This window comes from Salmo salar, chromosome 14 (genome assembly GCF_965601325.2).
Source record: "Salmo salar chromosome 14, fSalSal1, whole genome shotgun sequence".
In the NCBI taxonomy this organism is placed as follows: Eukaryota; Metazoa; Chordata; class Actinopteri; order Salmoniformes; family Salmonidae; genus Salmo; species Salmo salar.
In genome coordinates, this window is record NC_138304.1 from 15,585,968 (window position 1) to 15,604,848 (window position 18,881).

An 18,881-nucleotide genomic window follows, 5' to 3' on the forward strand; every position below is an offset into this window, starting at 1 on the left:
GCCAATACGTCCAACTGGCCTCACAACCGCAGACCACGTGAAACCATGCAAGCCCAGGTCCTCCACATCCGGCTTCTTCACCTGTGGGATCGTCTGAGACCAGCCACCCAGTCAGTTGTTGAAACTGAGAAGTATTTCTGTCTGTAATAAAGCTCTTTTGTGGGGAAAAACTCATTCTGATTGGCTGGGCCTGGCTCCCCATGGGTGTCCCTGGCTCCCAATTGGATAGGCCTATGCCCTCCCAGGCCCATCCATGGCTGCGCCCCTGCCAAGTCATGTGAAATCAATAGATTAGGGCTGTATTTCAATTGACTGATTCCCTTACATGAACTGTAAGTCAGTAAAATCTTCGAAATTGATGCATGTTGCGTTTATATTTTTGTTCAGTCATAGAGTACTGATACTGTATACTGTGGTTGGGTTGGGATTGGAGTGGGGTGAGTTCGAGTGTGGCTTTTGAGCATTTATTTGGACTCCACATGTTAGAAAAAAAAGCTAATATTATTAGAATCCTAGAAAATGTAAATGGCCAATTTGGGTGCAATCAATTAGCTGAATTTCTCAGATCAAATCAAACTTTATTTGTCCCATGCGCCGAATACAAGAAGTGTAGACCTTACTGTGAAATGCTTACTTACAAGCCCTTAACCAACAGAACAGTTTAAGAAGAGTTTAGAAAATATTTACCAAATAAACTAAAATAAAAAATAATAAAAAGTAACACAATAAAATAACAATAACGAGGCTATAGTCAGTGTGCGGGGGTACAGATTAGTCGAGGCAATCTGTACATGCATGTAGGTAGGGGCGAAGTGTCTATGCATAGACAAACAGCAAGCAGCAGCAGTGCACAAAACAAATGGAGGGGCGGGGTGTCCATGTAAATAGTCTGTTGGCCATTTGATTAATTGTTCAGCAGTCTTACGGCTTGGGGGCAGAAGCTGTCAAGGAGCCCCCTGGTCCCAGACTTGGCACTCCAGTACCTCCTGCTGTGCAGTAGCGGAGAAAACAGTCCATGACTTTCCGACCTGTCCCCAAATTAATTTAATTGGTTCAGAGTTTGTTTTTCATATTTTAACCTTCGTGTCGTGATCGCGTTTGGTGTGGGGGGACAACATACATTTATGCATAATGGCTCACACACGCAGCCAGTTTGGGTTCCGTGTTACACTGCACGACACGCAGGTTAAAATATCAAAACAAACTCTGAACCAATTATACTAATTTGGGGACAGGTCGAAAAGCACTCAACATTTATGGAAATTTAGCTAGCTAGCTTGCACTTGCTAGCTACTTTGTCCTATTTATCTAGCTTGCTGTTGCTAGCTAATTTGTCCTGGGATATAAACATTGAGTTGTTATTTTACCTGAAATGCACAAGGTCCTCTACTCCACCAATTAATCCACACATAAAACGGTCAACCCTAATCGTTTTTGGTCATCTCTCATCCTTCCAGGCTTTTTCTTTTCTTGACTTTAGATTGCGATTGGCAACTTTCATAAATTAGGTGCATTACCACCACTGACCTCGTTCGTCTTCAGTCACCCATCTGGGTATAACCAATGAGTAGATGGCACGTGGGTACCTGCTTCTATAAACCAATGAGGAGATGGGAGAGGCAGGACTTGAGGCGCGATCTGCGTCAGAAATAGAACTGACTTCTATTTTAGCCCTTGGCAACACAGACGCTCGTTGGTGCGCGCGAGCAGTGTGGGTGCAACTATTGAATAATATAGATTTCTACATTTATTTTGCAACGCTCGCACACGCGACACGAGCGGTGTAGTCAGCCAGAACCCAAAACCTACCCAAAACTAGTGGTCTACCCCTTTACCCTTTCAGTAGACATGTGTCCCTCATATCTAGAGCACTATTCACTGTGAGTGTGTTCTTCAAACCAATGGAACTTATTGGACCAAGAAAATACAAAAATAACAGGAATTTAGAATGAATATGAACAGCGAATACTAAAATATGAAAATATTACTTGTCATGTCTCAAAATCGATATCCATCTTACCTCTATATAGAGTTTAATGTCCTGAGGATTCGAGAAGAAAGATGATGAGTTCAACAGGGAAAGTGAAACGGTCAGGCAGCCAGTAGACTTAATTTTTGCACAGTACCCAGCCTAGCTGACACGAGGCAATTTTCCTGATTGGTTTACTACTTTTTTTTCTCTGGCCTCCATTGATTTAGTCACCCTTCTGGCCATCCTACAAGGGTAAAAACGCCAATTACTTTTGAACGGATTATGATAGAGACATGAGGAACTGAACATTGGTTTTCTTCGAGGATTAGCTAGACATTTGGATTATTATTTTACACATTGGTCAACATATGTGTTTTTGATTGGATACCTTTCATGCTGTATAGCAGAGTCAAAATGACATCATTCATCTCACATACAATGAAAAGGATTCAAATTGGTTTTGCTATTTAGATCAAGACTATGACCTGTATCATTAAGGTATATTTTTATACTACCTTGATGTTCAAACAAAAAAAAGGTTGTGGCAAGTCATCGTGCAAGTCCTAAAGATAGCGGTTTTTAAAGGCCAGGATTATTAAGTGCTTGAGCAAGTGTGCATCTGTCTTTTTCAGAAGGGAAATTTAAGAGGCTAAACTCAAACTGATTTACGCTTTATTTAATTCCCTCTTTTTACATTTATTTGACCTTTTTTGAGCTACCTTCTGTTTTATTCCTCCAGGAAAATAACAGATGCAAACCTTGCACTAATGCAAATGCCCAATCTGGTGCACCATAGAGGTTGGATTCAAATCCCAATGCTGTACCTTTGACCCATTACTATTAGTAGAAATGTATACCTCTTTAAAATGATTATGCACTGTATAACCTGAACATTTAGTACATAATATGGCAGTAACTGTTTTTGCCTGCATTTTCTATTTTATTTTTTACTACAATCAAAATGCAAAGGGCTTGTATTTTATCCCCAATTTCCCATAGTCCCATGTGGTTGCCTCATTGCGTATGTTTAGGCAGTTCTAGGTTGCAGTAAACGTATTCCATCGAATTATTGCTAATCCATCGAATTATTGCTAATCTCATTTCCTGTGTTTTTTCCCCCCTTCTGTTTCTTACTCTATCGTTTGGATATTCAGCACCATGGACAGTGGTCGTGGTTTGCTTGCAATTTATATTGTCCACAAGGGGTCAGACTTGAGTTATTTAAAAACAAAACAAAATTGACACGTTCTTGTGTGTATCTTGAGCTGGTTGTGGCAAGCTGTGGCAAGCACCAAAAGCTCAATGGCGAATACAGGGGGTTAAGCAGAATAAGGGTAAAACATTTTTGGGGTGAGAATCTGTCTCTGCATCTCGTTAGTTCAGTGACCTTCCAGCTTGTAGTTCAGCAAAAAGTATTGCAAACAAGTTGTAAAGGTAAGTACAAGGACGTCGTTATAACAGCTCACATTGTACTTAAATGATATAGCTAGTGTGTGTGTGAAGGGTAATTAGAAACCTTCCCTTCTTTCTGCAGGTTGTGTGGATGTGTGTGTGGTAGAGACTTGTGCTTTTTGTACAGTGCCTTCAGAAAGTATTCAGAACCCTTGACTTTTTACACACACACACACACACACACACACACACACACACACACAGAGAGAGAGAGAGAGAGAAAAAGCAAAAACTGAAATATTCCATTTACATAAGTATTCAGACCCTTAGCACTTTGTTGAAGAACCTTTGGCAGCGATTACAGCCTTGAGTCTTCCTGGGTATGGCACGCCCGTATTTGAAGAATTTCTCCCATTCGTCTCTGCAGCTCCTCTCAAGCTGGATTGGGAGCGTTGCTGCACAGCTATTTTCAGGTCTCTCCAGAGATGTTTGATTGGGTTTAAGTCTGGGCTCTGGCTTGCCACTCAAGGACATTCAGAGACTTGTCATGAAGCCACTCATGAAGCCACTCCTGTGTTGTCTTGGCTGTGTGCTTAGGGTCATTGTCCTGTTGGGAGGTGAATCTTCGCCCCAGTCTGAGGTTCTGAGCGCTCTGGAGCAGGTTTTCATGAAGGATCGCTTTGTACTTTGCTCTCTTCATCTTTCCCTCAATCCTGACTAGTCTTGCAGTCCCAGCCACAGAACAACATCCCCACAGCATGATACTGCCACCACCATGTTTCACTGTAGGGATGGTGCCAGGTTTCCTCCAGATGTGACCCTTGTCATTCAGGCCAAAGAGTTCAATCTTGGTTTCATCAGACCAGAGAATCTTGTTTCTCGTGGTCTGAGAGTCCTGTAGGTGCCTTTTGGCAAACTCCAAGCAGGCTGTCATGTGCCTTTTACTGAGGAGTGGCTTCTGTATGGCCACAAACAAAAAGGCCTGATTGGTGGAGTGCTGCAGAGATGGTAGTTCTTCTGGAAGGTTCTCCCATCTCCACAGAGGAACTCTGTCAGAGTGACCATCAGATTCTTGTTCACCTCCTACCTGACCAAGGTCCTCCCCCGATTACTCAGTTTGGCTGGGAGGCCAGCTCTAGGAAGAGTCTTGGTGGTTCCAAACTTCTTCCATTTAAGAATGATGGAGGCCACTGTGTTCTTGGGGACCTTCAATGCTGCAGACAGTTTTTGGTACCCTTTCCCAGATCTGTGCCTCGACACAATCCTGTCTCGGAACTCTACAGACAATTCCTTCGACCCCATGGCTTGGTTTTTGCTCTAACATGCACTGTCAACTGTGGGACCTTATATAGACAGGTGTGTGCCTTTCCAAATCATGTCCAATCAGTTGAATTTACTACAGGTGGACGGACACCAATCAAGTTGGTCAATCAAGAAATATCTCAAGGATGATCAATGGAAACAGGATGCACCTGAGCTCAATTTCGAGTCTGATAGCAAAGGGTCTGAATACTTATGTAAAACAGTATTTCTGTTTTTAATTGTTAATACATTTGCAAAAACTTGTTTTTGCATTGTCATTCTGGGGTATTGTGTGTAGATTTATGAGGGGAAAATATTATTTAATACATTTCAGAATAAGGCTGTAACGTAACCAAATGTGGAAAAGGGGAAGGGGTCTGAATTCTTTCCGAATGCACTGTACTAACGTGTCCTCCTTTGATGTGTGTAAATATGTCAGTTTCATGTGAAGAACGCAGATCTCAAACAACTTGTGTTCTTTTTGCACCAAAAAAAGAAAATAACGAGTGTTCTGTATTTTTGCCACTAGTTGTCTCTATCGTGCCATAATACTACAGAGCCTTTATGCAACGTTGCTCCAAACTGGGGAAGGCAAAAAGTGTAAATGTGTGTACACTACATGACTTTCAAAATCCTAACATTGCAGAGCCTCTCACTGTCTTTTTTTTTTTTTGTCTTGCCAACGTAGTGGCACAGACTGGGTGTCACACACTACAAGATTCTTCACTTGATCGTGAGGATTGTCGATACCACGCTGTGTCGCGAAAACAATGTGTTAGATTAGCTTCCACGAGCTGTGGCTCAAAGCAGCCTCATAAACGTTTTCATTCGGACATTCACGCTTGCCGTACAGATTTGAAATGTACAGCCAACATGTTGATTTGAATAACAAGAGTCTAAACATTCTGGCCACCGGGTTATTTACATTGACACCCTCCATTTGTTTTTTTTACACTGCTGCTACTCGCTGTTTATGATCTATGCATAGTCACTTCACCCCTACCTACATGTATAAATTACCTCGACTAACCTGCACCCCCGCACATTGACTCGGTAACGGTGAAAGCTGCCTTGAAGGACACACACATAAAATAAAATGCTTTCTGCTACTAAGATCAGAGAAATGTAGGCTAAACTGACAACGGAGTGAAGAGCAGAAATCTCAACTGGCAAGCAAGTCGCAGCAATGAAGAATTGAGTACATGCGCGTTCACGCGAAGGGAGGGGGGATAATTCTGTCAGAGGGGAGATTTTCGGCACAACACCGGTACCCCCTGTATATAGCTTCGTTATTATTTTATTGTGTTACTTTATTATTTTTTACTTTCGGTTATTTGGTAAAAAAAAAAAAAAGGTATGCTCTTTCTTGAACTGTACTGTTAGTTAAGAGCTTGTAATTAGACTGAACTGCACTGTTGGTTAAGGGCTTGTAAGTAGACTGAACTGCACTGTTGGTTAAGGGCTTGTAAGTAGACTGAACTGCACTGTTGGTTAAGAGCTTGTAAGTAGACTGAACTGCACTGTTGGTTAAGGGCTTGTAAGTAGACTGAACTGCACTGTTGGTTAAGGGCTTGTAAGTAGACTGAACTGAACTGTTGGTTAAGGGCTTGTAAGTAGACTGAACTGCACTGTTGGTTAAGGGCTTGTAAGTAGACTGAACTGCACTGTTGGTTAAGGGCTTGTAAGTAGACTGAACTGCACTGTTGGTTAAGGGCTTGTAAGTAGACTGAACTGCACTGTTGGTTAAGGGCTTGTAAGTAGACTGAACTGCACTGTTGGTTAAGGGCTTGTAAGTAGACTGAACTGCACTGTTGGTTAAGGGCTTGTAAGTAGACTGAACTGCACTGTTGGTTAAGGGCTTGTAAGTAGACTGAACTAAACTGTTGGTTAAGGGCTTGTAAGTAGACTGAACTAAACTGTTGGTTAAGGGCTTGTAAGTAGACTGAACTAAACTGTTGGTTAAGGGCTTGTAAGTAGACTGAACTAAACTGTTGGTTAAGGGCTTGTAAGTAGACTGAACTAAACTGTTGGTTAAGGGCTTGTAAGTAGACTGAACTGCACTGTTGGTTAAGGGCTTGTAAGTAGACTGAATTAAACTGTTGGTTAAGGGCTTGTAAGTAGACTGAACTAAACTGTTGGTTAGGGGCTTGTAAGTAGACTGAACTGCACTGTTGGTTAAGGCCTTGTAAGTAGACTGAACTAAACTGTTGGTTAAGGGCTTGTAAGTAGACTGAATTAAACTGTTGGTTAAGGGCTTGTAAGTAGACTGAACTAAACTGTTGGTTAAGGGCTTGTAAGTAGACTGAATTAAACTGTTGGTTAAGGGCTTGTAAGTAGACTGAACTAAACTGTTGGTTAAGGGCTTGTAAGTAGACTGAATTAAACTGTTGGTTAAGGGCTTGTAAGTAGACTGAACTAAACTGTTGGTTAAGGGCTTGTAAGTAGACTGAACTAAACTGTTGGTTAAGGGCTTGTAAGTAGGCTGAATTAAACTGTTGGTTAAGGGCTTGTAAGTAGACTGAACTGCACTGTTGGTTAAGGGCTTGTAAGTAGACTGAACTGCACTGTTGGTTAAGGGCTTGTAAGTAGACTGAACTGCACTGTTGGTTAAGGGCTTGTAAGTAGACTGAACTGCACTGTTGGTTAAGGGCTTGTAAGTAGACTGAACTAAACTGTTGGTTAAGGGCTTGTAAGTAGACTGAATTAAACTGTTGGTTAAGGGCTTGTAAGTAGACTGAACTAAACTGTTGGTTAAGGGCTTGTAAGTAGACTGAACTGCACTGTTGGTTAAGGGCTTGTAAGTAGACTGAACTGTACTGTTGGTTAAGGGCTTGTAAGTAGACTGAACTGCACTGTTGGTTAAGGGCTTGTAAGTAGACTGAACTGCACTGTTGGTTAAGGGCTTGTAAGTAGACTGAACTGCACTGTTGGTTAAGGGCTTGTAAGTAGACTGAACTAAACTGTTGGTTAAGGGCTTGTAAGTAGACTGAATTAAACTGTTGGTTAAGGGCTTGTAAGTAGACTGAACTAAACTGTTGGTTAAGGGCTTGTAAGTAGAGTGAACTAAACTGTTGGTTAAGGGCTTGTAAGTAGACTGAATTAAACTGTTGGTTAAGGGCTTGTAAGTAGACTGAACTGCACTGTTGGTTAAGGGCTTGTAAGTAGACTGAACTAAACTGTTGGTTAAGGACTTGTAAGTAGACTGAACTAAACTGTTGGTTAAGGGCTTGTAAGTAGACTGAATTAAACGTTTGGTTAAGGGCTTGTAAGTAAGCGTTTCACTGTAAGGTCTACATGTTGTATTCGGCACATGTGACAAATAAAGTTAATTTGATGCGAAACAACGTCATCATTTCACTGGCTTCTGCTCTGGCGAGCTCTCATTGGCTATTGCTGATCACCGTTCTCAGAACTTGTTTCACATCTGAGATTTCACATTACAATAGTAGTGCAGATTTTGTGCCGATAAAATCAAACATGTTTGAAAATATCGGGATGTCTGGCACATGAACCTTATGCAAACCAAACAGTACACACAGGTTGGAAAAGGTAATGATATTTTTGCTAGTAGCTTGCTATCATTGTCATTTTAATGAATGTGTCATGATAGGTTTTTCATAAAATAGCAGACAGCATAAGACAGAGGTTTCATAAACTAGGGGTCGCGGGAGAATTTCCAAATTCCTGACTCAGTTGACACGCCGTAAGTGAAATCGAACAGCTGATCTGGCTGTGGTGACAGAATGCTGCAGACAACGCATTCACAGGTCGCTACGGAGGAGTTTTGGTTTCTGACTCTCCCTCTGAATATTACTGCAGCGTTCAAAACAACTGGGAACTCGGAAATCTCTGACTTCAGTGCGTTCAAGTCAACTGGGAACTTGGCAAAAAACGAGCTCCGACTGGGAAAAATAGTTTTGAACGGTCGTCCAACTTGGAAGTCCAACTCGGGAACTCGGGCCGCTTTCCTGTAGATCACTGACGTCATGATTTGACCTCGCATTTTTCAGAGTTCCCAGTTGTCTTGAAAGCACCATAATACTCATGGTACCCTTCGCCAGCTCATCTATGTGAAGCTTGATTCAGTGCTCTCGTCTGCTTTAAAACCAAATATTGATCCAGGTTAGATGTGACAGCGGAGATGTGGTGCGCACTGTCGACCAGACTCGCTGCCTTTGAGAATCTCCAGCGCGACATGCATCAAGCATGGTGGTGAGATAAGAGACATTATGTAAGTTCCAGTTGACTGCCCCACATTGAAAGAATGTGATTGTGAGTTGAGAAGACAATCAGAAATACTGTTAGAATGTTTTTCAATTGACTGCCATAGCCCCAAATAAAAAAAAGTAAACATTGACAGTTAATTACATATTTTTTTCACATGGTTGGGTTTGAGAGAATTTTCAGATATCAAAATGGGGTCGTGGGCCAAAAAGTTTAGGAACCCCTGGCATGAGACATTCGATGTGTGTATTATGGCTAGCATGCTATCAATGTCAAATCACCTGTAGCCACCTGGTAAACACTGGTAACTACCATGTCTGCCAACTATGATGGACTAGGTAGCAATGTAGAAAAAAAAGACTAGCTAGATGTGGAAAATAGTTTTATTTAGGCAGTTAAATGTATGCTGTACCTATGTTGCACCCACAGTCATTGGTTGTATCGTCCGTCCTTGTGTTGTTATGAAGCTATGTCGCGGATACTTCCTCAATAAACCCCAAAATCACAACTTAACTCCCATCATAGTTACCATGACTAATACCTCAACATCTGACCACAGTGGTAACGTAAATGTAAACCTTCTTGATGTGAATTTAAGCCCTTCAGTACCTATGATAGGTAATCAAGTATTCAATTTATGCAGGCATTGTTTCTGCATTGCTGGTATTATTGAATGCATTTCCCCAATCGTCACTAATCCTGTGTTTTAGTGTTCTATGGAGTTGACCATGGTTTGAGGGAATGAGTGTGTACATACAGTCTACTTATATCAACCAGAGAAACAGTACTCCACTTCAGTTGGAATAAGTAATGCTCTTAGTTTCCAATGGACCCTGGGCATAAGATATCAGCTGACCTATGAGAATGTAAACATGTACATAATGGCTGTATAGTATAAGTTATATGGTTACAAGAGCTTTATTTTCCCATATTGTAGAAAACACTTTTTTATTTTTAGATACAGTACAGTAGTTATAGAATTGCCCTTAATACCATAGCCCTGTGACTGGTCTTAGCCCTTTCTGGGGCAACAAGGAAGAGAATATTGCAATGTCAGGGAGTGGGGAGGATCAAGACTCTCATCAACCAATAATTTACTTCCTTTCAGGTCAGTTCCAGGTGGTGGGTGGGATTGTGTCTACGGTGAGAGACGGTTATAGCAAGCAGGGCCTGGTATTGGCCGAGCACCACATCGGCATGGCTGGCACTGCAGAGCTCATACTTGGTCAGCAGCCCTACTGGACAGAGACGGTGTTCACAATGAGGTGTGGAGCCACACATTTTCTCAGTTTCAACCTTTAAACTAATTGAATAAAGTAACTGGTACACATCCCCAAAATGGCTTCTGTCTGAAAAATTATTTTGAGAAGTTTTTATTATGAACATGTTTATGAGGCGAAAGTGACGAACCACACTTGCTGTCTCTGCCTCTCTCCATTGGGATAATCTCTGACCCTGGTTCCTCTCTAGGTTTTTTCTTAGGTTCCTGCCTTTCTAGGGAGTTCTTCCCAGCCACTGTACCTTGACATCTGCATTGCTTGCTGTTTGGGGTTTTAGTCTGGGTTTCTGTTGAAGCACTTTGTGACATCTGCTGATGTAAAAAGGGCATTATAAATACATTTGATTGATTGATTTATTACAGTTTGGATGAGCAGTGTACTACAGTACACTCAGAAATGTATATGATTTGAGATTTTAAAGGATCCGCCTTGCGATGTAACTGGGCATATGCACCACACATTCATCATTATGCAAGTTCGCCACTGAGTGTAATCCCTTCATAACTTTGTTTGGAAGTCTTTTTGTTCAAAATAACACAAATGTCACCTCTACTCCCGCTCCCCGTCTCCGGTGCTCAACGTCGCTGGTTTACTAATCACTGGCTCTGGCAACCATCATTACGCGCACCTGCGCCTCATTATGAGACTCACCTGGACTCCATTACTTCACTGATTACCTCCCCAATTTCTGTCACTCCCTTAGGCTCATTCCCCAGGTAGTATTGACTAGGTGTTTCATGTCCAGGCACAACGCTTGGTTTGTATCGTGCCGTGTTCATTGTATTATTAAACTCACCACCTGCTTCTCGACTCCCAGCGTCTCCGTTACAGAAAATCGGATTCCGAGCTTTTACGTAAGGTCTGATAGGTCAGGATTCCACCTCAAACATTAGTGGCGTCAGGTAGACTAGAGGTTAAGAGAGTTGGGCCAGTAACTGAAAGGTCGCTATTTCAAATCCCCGAGTTGACTAGGTTAGAATCTGTCACTGTGCCCTTGAGTAAGTAAGGCATGAGAGCATCTGCTAATAACTAAAATGTAAACTTTTTTAAAAGTGTCGTTGCCCCAACCAAACTATGCTGGTCAGGTTTGTTTTCAAAGGGGTTTACTTAAGAAATCCTTCAATACAGCTCCACTCTATACATGAAATATCATGTTGTAAACATTTCAAATCCCCTTTGGTGTAGACAAAGTAGAACATCTCAGCATGCAGAGGCCTGATTTATTCTGCCAGTCATAGGATCATCCTCCTTTTCAGTCAGACAGACCCCTGTCTACACCAGACATTTTAAAATCACTTTTATAATCCTATCACAAATGATTGTTTAAATCTCCTTAAGGACTTAGTTTTCATCCACACCCTGTATTAAAATGTGTCCCAGCATGATGTCACGTCATGCCTCAACTGTCCATGTTGTGAGTGATGACTTCCCACTGCACTAATTTTGACCATTTCATCTACTACACAAGGCATCCATCTACCTGTCCACCGGCTGAGGGGGACAATCAAATCCGACCATTAACATAACATTTTACTGAATGTGGACAACGTCTAATCACATTTGAATACCAGGTGTACACTGGTCCGAAGCCTTGGTTTCTCTCCATGTTGTACTCTACAGCCCCCCCATCCTTCAGCTCTCCATTAGCCGTTAGCTCTCCGTATAATCTCTTCTTCCCGCTCTGCAATAGAAGAACAATAGAGCTCCCTGGGTAGAAATCCCCTCTTCTGCTGCTCCTTGACAACTGTCCATAGTGCTGGAAACCAGCCCAGATTTAAGTCTGAGATGCCAGAGGTTCTAGGGCTATTGCGCCAGCATGGGGCCACGCCAGTTCTGGGTCTTTACTGAGGTCAGCTCTGGGTCCCTCGCTGCTGGCTGTGCTTTTTTTTTTGCTATTGTGACTTGACACTGTGATTAAATAGATGTGGGATACTTGCGTTTGGCGCGGCTGATCAACGAGTTGAAGCTATGCATACAGAAAATTACCTCCACTTTACATGTGTGGGACGTTAAAATCTCCCACAATGGCAGTCACTGGGGATTTGATCTAGAAGTCAAACAAATGGACCAACACATGATTACACATAAACATGACATGCATTTAGTTATATGTAAACAACCGCACATCCCTCTGTATTTATTTGGACAGTGATAAAATTAGTACATTTTGCTCTCTGCTGCAGCATTTTGGATTTGAGATCAAATATTTCATATGAGGCGATAGTACAGAATGGCACCCTTTATTTAAGGGTATTGTCATATCTGTTTTACCGTTGAGAAATGAAAACACTTTATGTGTATTGTCATGTGAAGAAGTAGTCAAAAGTTTTGTATTTGGTCCCAAATTCCTAGCACGTAATGGCTACATCAAGCTTGTGACTACAAAGTTGTTGGATGCATTTGCAGTTATGTTTTGGTTGTGTGTTTTTTTGCCCAATAGGAACTGAATGGTGAATAATCTAATGTGCCATTTTGGAGTCACTTTAATTGAAAATAAGAATATAATATGTTTCTGAACACTTCAACATTATTGTGGATGTCACCATTATTACGGATCATCCTGAATTATTCCTGAATAATAATGAGTGAGAAAGTTAGAGAAACAAAGATCATACCCTTAAAACAGGCTAACCTCTCACCATTACCAATAACAGGGGAGGTTAGCATCTTTAGGGGGTATGATATTTATGCCTGTGTAACTTTATCACTCAGCATTATTCATGATTCATTCATTATTATCCATAATCATGGTAGCATCCACATTAATGTAGTGTTCAGAAACATATTCTATTCATATTTACAATAAAAGTGACTCCAAAATGATACAATACATGATTTACCATTCATTTCTGTTGGGCACAACATATAATCCGAAACACAACCAAAACGAACTGCAAATGCATCCAACAAGTTTGTTGAGTCAAAAGCTTGATGTAGTCCAGGGATGGGCAACTTTGATAGGGGTGGGGGCCACAAAAAAATCGGGAACATTGCGAGGAAAACGTCTTTACAGTGGAGATAATTGTTTTACATTTTAGAGTTAATTTTGTGCAAATCTAGACATTTTGCCATGGGGTAAAATTTGCCATGGGGTAAAAACTTTAAAGCAAGTTTGCTGCAATTCTACACATTTTGTCATGGGGCAGAGAAAAGATTTAGAAATTTTCTAACAGATTTTATGCAATTCTACTCATTTTTCCATGGGGCGGAAAGGAAAATGAGCTGTTTTACAGCTCCTTTTCTGCAATTCTACACATTTTTCCATAGGGTGGGGAGAAATGTTGGCAGTTTTTGATATGATATCTGATTGAGACTGACTAACAACATGAATGGGGGCCCCTCAGCCGGTAGTTCGACCATTTTTTTATTTTATTTTTTATTTCACCTTTATTTAACCAGGTAAGGTCGTTGAGAACAAGTTCTCATTTACAACTCCGACCTGGCCAAGACAAGGCAAAGCAGTGCGACAGAAACAACAACACAGAGATACATGGAATAAACAAGCGTACAGTCAACACAATAGAAAAAAAAGAAAGTCTATATACAGTTTGTGCAAATGGCATGAGGAGGTATGGCAATAAATAGGCCATAGTAGCAAAGTAATTACAATTTAGCAGATTAACACTGGAGTGATAGATGAGCAGATGATGGTGTGTAAGTAGTGATACTGGTGTGCAAAAGAGCAGCAAAGTAAATAAAAACAATATGGGGGATGAGGTAGGTAGGTTGGGTGGGTGGGCTATTTACAGATGGACTATGTACAGCTGCTGCGATCGGTTAGCTGCTCAGATAGCTGATGTTTAAAGTTAGTGAGGGAAATGTAAGTCTCCAGCTTCAGTGATTTTTGCAATTCGTTCCAGTCACAGGCAGCAGAGAACTGGAAGGAAAGGCGGCCAAAGGAGGTGTTGGCTTTGGGGATGACCAGTGAGATATACCTGCTGGAGCGCGTGCTACGGGTGGGTGTTGTTATCGTGACCAGTGAGCTGAGATAAGGCGGAGCTTTACCTAGCATAGACTTGCATACAGGTCGCAGTGGTGGGTGGTATAAGGCACTTTGGTAACAAAACGGATGGCACTGTGATAGACTACATCCAATTTGCTGAATAGGGTATTGGAAGTTATTTTGTAGATGACATCGCCGAAGTCGAGGATCAGTAGGATAGTCCGTTTTAGTAGGGTAAGTTTGGCGGCGTGAGTGAAGGAGGCTTTTTTGCGAAATAGAAAGCCGATTCTAGATTTGATTTTGGATTGGAGATGTTTGATATGAGTCTGGAAGGAGAGTTTACAGTCTAGCCAGACACCTAGGTATTTGTAGTTGTCCACGTATTCTAGGTCAGAACCATCCAGAGTAGTGATGCTAGTCGGGCGGGTGCGAGCAGCGAACAGTTGAAAAGCATGCATTTGGTTTTGCTAGCGTTTAAGAGCAGTTGGAGGCCACGGAAGGAGTGTTGTATGGCATTGAAGCTCGTTTGGAGGTTAGTTAACACAGTGTCCAAAGAAGGGCCAGATGTATACAGAATGGTGTCGTCTGCATAGAGGTGGATCAGAGAATCACCAGCAGCAAGAGCGACATCATTGATACATACAGAGAAAAGAGTCGGCCCGAGAACTGAACCCTGTGGTGCCCACATAGAGACTGCCAGAGGTCCGGACAACAGGCCCTCCGATTTTACACACTGAACTCTATCTGCGAAGTAGTTGGTGAACCAGGCGAGGCAGTCATTTGAGAAACCAAGGCTATTGAGTCTGCCAATAAGAATACGGTGATTGACAGAGTCGAAATCCATGGCCACGTCGATGAAGACGGCTGCTCAGTACTGTCTTTTATCAATGGCGGTTATGATATCGTTTAGGACCTTGAGCATGGCTGAGGTGCACCCGTGACCAGCTCGGAAACCGGATTGCACAGCAGAGAAGGTACGGTGGGATTCGAAATGGTCAGTGATCTGTTTATTAACTTGGCTTTCAAAGACTTTAGAAATTGCAGGGCAGGATGGATATAGGTCTGTAACAGTTTGGGTCTAGAGTGTCACCCCCTTTGAAGAGGGGGATGACCGCGGCAGCTTTCCAATCTTTAGGGATCTCGGATGAAATGAAAGAGAGGTTGAACAGACTGGTAATAGGGGTTGCAACAATGGCGGCGGATAATTTTAGAAAGGGTCCAGATTGTCTAGCCCAGATGATTTGTACGGGTCCAGGTTTTGCAGCTCTTTCAGAACATCTGCGATCTGGATTTGGGTGAAGGAGAAGCTGGGGAGGCTCGGGCAAGTAGCTGCGAGGAGCTGTTGGCCAGGGTTGGGGTAGCCAGGAGGAAAGCATGGCCAGCCGTAGAGAAATGCTTATTGACATTTTTGATTATCATGGATTTATCGGTGGTGACCGTGTCGCCTAGCCTCAGTGCAGTGGGCAGCTGGGAGGAGGTGCTCTTGACCTCCATGGACTTTACAGTGTCCCAAAACTTTTTGGAGTTAGAGCTACAGGATGCAAATTGACCATGATAACAACATTAGATTGCTGGCCGCTAAACTAACTTGGCAATCTAAAACATGTTAGCTGACATGGGCTAATTGACTGACTATCAGTGACTGACATAACGAGAGTAAAACTACTGATGCACAACCACATTTAGAAATTGCTCCTTGTGTATTTTACTATTCTAACTCTCAACAGTCAGACAGGCCGCTAGTTGCCCATCCCCGATGTAGTCATTGCATGCTAGGAATATGTGACAAAATACTAAACTTTTGACTGCTTTAATACTTAATTCACCTTCAAATGAGGGGACTAGATACATAGTGCTTTAATATCTAAATGGTAAAAGAGATACGTATGAAAATACCTTAAAATAAAAGTAGACATTCTGTACTGGTACCTACAGTGGGGGAAAAAAGTATTTGATCCCCTGCTAATTTTGTACGTTCGCCCACTGATAAAGAAAGGATCAGTCTATAATTTTAATGGTAGGTTTATTTGAACAGTGAGAGACAGAATAACAACAAACAAATCCAGAAAAACGCACGTCAAAAATGTTATAAATTGATTTGCATTTTAATGAGGGAAATAAGTATTTGACCCCCTCTCAATCAGAAAGATTTCTGGCTCCCAGGTGTCTTTTATACAGGTAACGAGCTGAGATTAGGAGCACACTCTTAAAGGGAGTGCTCCTAACCGCAGCTTGTTACCTGTAAAACCGACACCTGTCCACAGAAGCAATCAATCAGATTCCAAACTCTCCACCATGGCCAAGACCAAAGAGCTCTCCAAGGATGTCAGGGACAAGATTGTAGACCTACACAAGGCTGGAATGGGCTACAAGACCATCGCCAAGCAGCTTGGTGAGAAGGTGACAACATTTGGTGCGATTATTCGCAAATGGAAGAAACACAAAAGAACTGTCAATATCCCTCGGCCTGGGGCTCCATGCAAGATCTCACCTCGTGGGGTTGCAATGATCATGAGAACGGTGAGGAATCAGCCCAGAACTACACGGGAGGATCTTGTCAATGATCTCAAGGCAGCTAGGACCATAGTCACCAAGAAAACAATTGGTAACACACTACGCAGTGAAGGACTGAAATCCTGCAGCGCCCGCAAGGTCCCCCTGCTCAAGAATACATATACTTGCCCGTCTGAAGTTTGCTAATGAACATCTGAATGATTCAGAGGACAACTGGTGAAAGTGTTGTGGTCAGATGAGACCAAAATGGAGCTCTTTGGCATCAACTCAACTTGCCGTGTTCGGAGGAGGAGGAATGCTGCCTATGACCCCAAGAACACCATCCCCACCGTCAAACATGGAGGTGGAAATATTATGCTTTGGGGGTGTTTTTCTGCTAAGGGGACAGGACAACTTCACCACATCAAAGAGACGATGGACGGGGCCATGTTCCGTTAAATCTTGGGAGAGAACATCCTTCCCTCAGCCAGGGCATTGAAAATGGGTCGTGGATGGGTATTCCAGCACGACAATGACCCAAAACACACGGCCAAGGCAACAAAGGAGTGGCTCAAGAAGAAGCACATTAAGGTCCTGGAGTGGCCTAGCCAGTCTCCAGACCTTAATCCCATAGAAAATATGTGGAGGGAGCTGAAGGTTCGAGTTGCCAAACGTCAGCCTCGAAACCTTAATGACTTGGAGAAGATCTGCAAAGAGGAGTGGGACAAAATCCCTCCTGAGATGTGTGCAAACCTGGTGGCCAACTACAAGAAACATCTGACCTCTGTGATTGCCAACAAGGGTTTTTGTACTAAGTCATGTTTTGCAGAGGGGCCAAATACTTATTTCCCTCATTAAAATGCAAATCATTTTATAATATTTTTGACATGCATTTTTCTGGATTTTTTTGTTGTTATTCTGTCTCTCACTGTTCAAATAAACCTACCATTAAAATTATAGACTGATCATTTCTTTGTAAGTGGGCAAACGTACAAAATCAGCAGGGGATCAAATACTTTTTTCCCCCACTGTAATATTTAAACATTTGTTGGAGTATATGCCAAGAGCCAAATTAAAAGTTTTAGCTTCGCTGTCCAAATAATTACGTAAGGGAGCGTATGTGCACCCATGCGAATGTAAACACAAACACACACACACACAAATGCACACGCAGCCAAAGTGCTGATTCCACTTGTGATGCATTATACAACTCTCTCCTTGTCCCCGTGCTCTGACAAATCTTGTTGTGCAAGTTGTCGGCGCTCTAAGCAGTGTTTGCACAACAAGGGAGCAGATTAAACCCATGATGTGGCCACATTGGAGCAGGGCTGTGGGAACCTGTGATATTACGTAACCCAACGCCCAACAGAGATCTTCTGAAACATCTGTAAGAGGCTTTGCTCTCAACAGTAGATTCCTTCATTGGTTTGCTTTGCGTTTGTCATACGTGTGTTTGTGTTTGTTTCTCCCTTTACTTTGGTCTGCTATTATTATTATTATTATCTGTGTTATTACTTTTCTATCTTTCCTCTCTATGCATTGTTGGGAAGGACCCGTAAGTACACATTTCACTGTTAGTCTACACCGGTCGTTTACGAAGCATGTGACAAATACAATTTGATTTGGATTTGCGGTACCATTATGGTCGGATACTTAGGCAGTACCAAAAGAGCACAAGGAAGGACAGTGGTCCCACCACTAACTCCCAACCCCCCCACAATTAAGACCCTCCTTTACCTTGCACTCTCTAGCTCAGTCCCATTCCAGCCCCTAGCCCCTTTATATGTTCAAAGATCTAAAAGGATTGGATAGGTCAGTGGTCTGCAATGTGTGGCTCTGGATCCGCATGAGGCTCTTTACCTGCCCCTTTGTGGTTCCAATGGCAATTCTATAATGAGTATTTTAAAGTAATCAACTATACAAGTAGTTGAATTAACAAATCAAATTAGCTATACTCACACTTAAACAACTGCATGAGAAGTATTTTACAACAATTTAAATTGGCCTTCCTTTCAACACAATTTTGTTTTCTGAGAATTTTTATGCGAAATGGACTAAAATGGAACTGGGCCTCTCTCTTGGCACCAACTGAGCTGCAACCATCCTCCATTAGTTATAAGCCTCCAAATTGGTACTGGCCTCCTTTCCTCACTGTTTAATTGCCTAGTTTGAATCTTATTTAGGTTGAAATACAATATGTATAGGGTCTGTTTTTTCATATTCTGAATCCATCTAAGTCGTCCTTTATTCCCCCTTACGCATGCTTCTCTATGGA